The following is a 2,500-nucleotide window of genomic DNA, read 5'->3' as shown; positions in this document are numbered from 1 at the left end:
CATGTTTTAGTTCTATGTGTGTACTTAACACAGGTGATGTCACTAAAGAGCTCATCTACCTGAGCTGAGGGGTGGTTGAGGTAGAGGCTAGCTATACATCTCCAACACGTCTGGTATCTCAGAGTTGTGGTAGAGGCTAGCTATACATCTCCAACACATCTGGTTTCTTTCTCACGGTTGAGGTAGAGGCTAGCTATACATCTCCAACATGTCTGGTTTCTTTCTCACGGTTGAGGTAGAGACTAGCTATCTAGCTATACATCTCCAACATGTCTGGTTTCTTTCTCACGGTTGAGGTAGAGACTAGCTATCTAGCTATACATCTCCAACATGTCTGGTTTCTTTCTCACGGTTAAGGTAGAGACTAGCTATACACCTCCAACATGTCTGGTTTCTTTCTCACGGTTGAGGTAGAGACTAGCTATCTAGCTATACATCTCCAACATGTCTGGTTTCTTTCTCACGGTTGAGGTAGAGACTAGCTATCTAGCTATACATCTCCAACATGTCTGGTTTCTTTCTCACAGTTGAGGTAGAGGCTAGCTATCTAGCTATACATCTCCAACATGTCTGGTTTCTTTCTCACGGTTAAGGTAGAGGCTAGCTATCTAGCTATACATCTCCAACATGTCTGGTTTCTTTCTCACGGTTAAGGTAGAGGCTAGCTATCTAGCTATACATCTCCAACATGTCTGGTTTCTTTCTCACGGTTAAGGTAGAGGCTAGCTATCTAGCTATACATCTCCAACATGTCTGGTTTCTTTCTCACGGTTGAGGTAGAGACTAGCTATCTAGCTATACATCTCCAACATGTCTGGTTTCTTTCTCACGGTTGAGGTAGAGGCTAGCTATCTAGCTATACATCTCCAACACAACGTTTCTCGGCGCTGAGGCGGAGGGCGTGCAGAGGTTAGAAGGGCAGCTTGTTTACGAGCCCATTGTGCAGTGCTGCAGCAGCTTCATTTGTGTTCTGATAGGTAGCTGTTGGCAGTAAAGAGCCCTTTGTGAGGCAGCACAGAGAAACCTCTGGCTTCTGGAAATGCATGCATGGAGTCAGAGGGACTGGATGCCGGGATATTACCTACATTGATTAGGATGACAATGGCATGGTTAAAGAGCTGCACTCACTGCCTGGGAAAGACTTCAAGAGAGCTACTCTGAGCTCCTGTGTCTACTCAGGCAAAAGGTAGTGTAGTGGCAGCCCACAGGAACCTTCTGAAACCTTGTGGCAGAACTCCCTAAAGGCCTGTCGCAGGTACTCTCAGCAGCCTTGTGGTTGGTCACAGGAACTCTCTTAAGCCTTGTTGTAGACCACAGGAACTCCATGAAGGCTTGTGGCAGGTCATAGGAACTCTCTAAGCTTTGTGGTCACAGGAACTCTCTTAACCCATTTACTCCTGAAATGCCTGCTAAAAACGCCTATAGAATCCTATGGCATTCTAGACTAAATAACCTTATTTCCTGAGGGTTTTCTGAAAACACACTAAAAATTGTCAACGTCTACCAAAATGTAATATCTAAGCCTCTGTAGCACCTAGAAACATGAAATAAAAAGCATGCTGCGCTACGCAGCATCCAGCGGGAGGGTCAATGTTGCGCTACGCAGCATCCAGCGGGAGGGTCAATGTTGTGTCATGCAGCATCCAGCGCGAATGGGTTAAGTCTTGATGTAGACCACAGGAACTCCATGAAGGCTTGTGCTGGGTTATAGGAACTCTCTGAAGCCTTGTGCTGGGTTATAGGAACTCTCTGAAGCCTTGTGCTGGGTTATAGGAACTCTCTGAAGCCTTGTGCTGGGTTGTGCTGTGGATCTGGAGGTGAAGCTGCTCTTGGTTCTGGAGGTTCTGGTTGGTGTTTTGGGTCTGGAGCGGAAGGTGGTGTGACAGCTGATGTTTGTGTAACAGGCAGAGGCGGGTGGAGGTTTGTGCTGGTATTTATTAGATGGAGGTGTGTGGGGGTTTGTGCTGGTATTTATTAGATGGAGGTGTGTGGGGGTTTGTGCTGGTATTTATTAGACCGTGCGTTGGGGGGTGGAGTTGAAAGAGTTGTGCCCAGAGGTAATCCAGCCCTAACTACAGGCCTTTAATTACAGAGAGCTGGGAAGGACCAGGGAAGAGAGGGGTTAAAAGAGAGGGGGAGGGAGGGAGGGAGGGAGAGAGGGAGGAGAAGGAGGAGGGGCGGGAAAGAGAGTGAAGAGGAGAAGGAGGAGGAGGAGGCCATGGAAGGGAGGGAAGGAGAGAATGAGATGGTGGTGGAGAAAATAAGTGATACAGAGGGTTGGGGTGGGAGAGAGGGAGAGAGAGGGGAGAGAAGGGAGGGAGAGAGAGGAAGAGAGAGAGGGGAGAGAAGGGAGAGAGAGAGAGTGGAAGAGAGAGGGAGAGAGAGAGGGGGAGAGGGAGAGAGAGAGGGGAGAGAAGGGAGAGAGAGAGTGGAAGAGAGAGGGAGAGAGAGAGGGGGGGGAGGAGAGAGAGAGGGAGGGAAAGGTGCTGCAGTGGTGGGG

At 48.8% G+C, this 2,500-nt stretch overlaps 1 protein-coding gene across 1 annotated transcript in view; it reads left to right on the top strand.

Moving 5' to 3' along the window:
* The window catches only part of igsf9b (immunoglobulin superfamily, member 9b), a 48,958-nt gene that overhangs the window by 9,801 nt on the left and 36,657 nt on the right, over window positions 1-2,500 (top strand). The gene's annotated exons all lie outside the window — the stretch shown is intronic.

Source organism: Alosa pseudoharengus, unplaced genomic scaffold (genome assembly GCF_046254945.1).
Source record: "Alosa pseudoharengus isolate Yale_2024_CS ecotype anadromous, Long Island Sound unplaced genomic scaffold, YU_APseudo_1.1 YU_APseudo_1.1_scf_6, whole genome shotgun sequence".
Classification (NCBI taxonomy): domain Eukaryota; kingdom Metazoa; phylum Chordata; class Actinopteri; order Clupeiformes; family Clupeidae; genus Alosa; species Alosa pseudoharengus.
The sequence above is the reverse complement of the archived record's forward strand: the minus strand, read 5'-3'. Positions and strand labels throughout refer to the sequence as shown.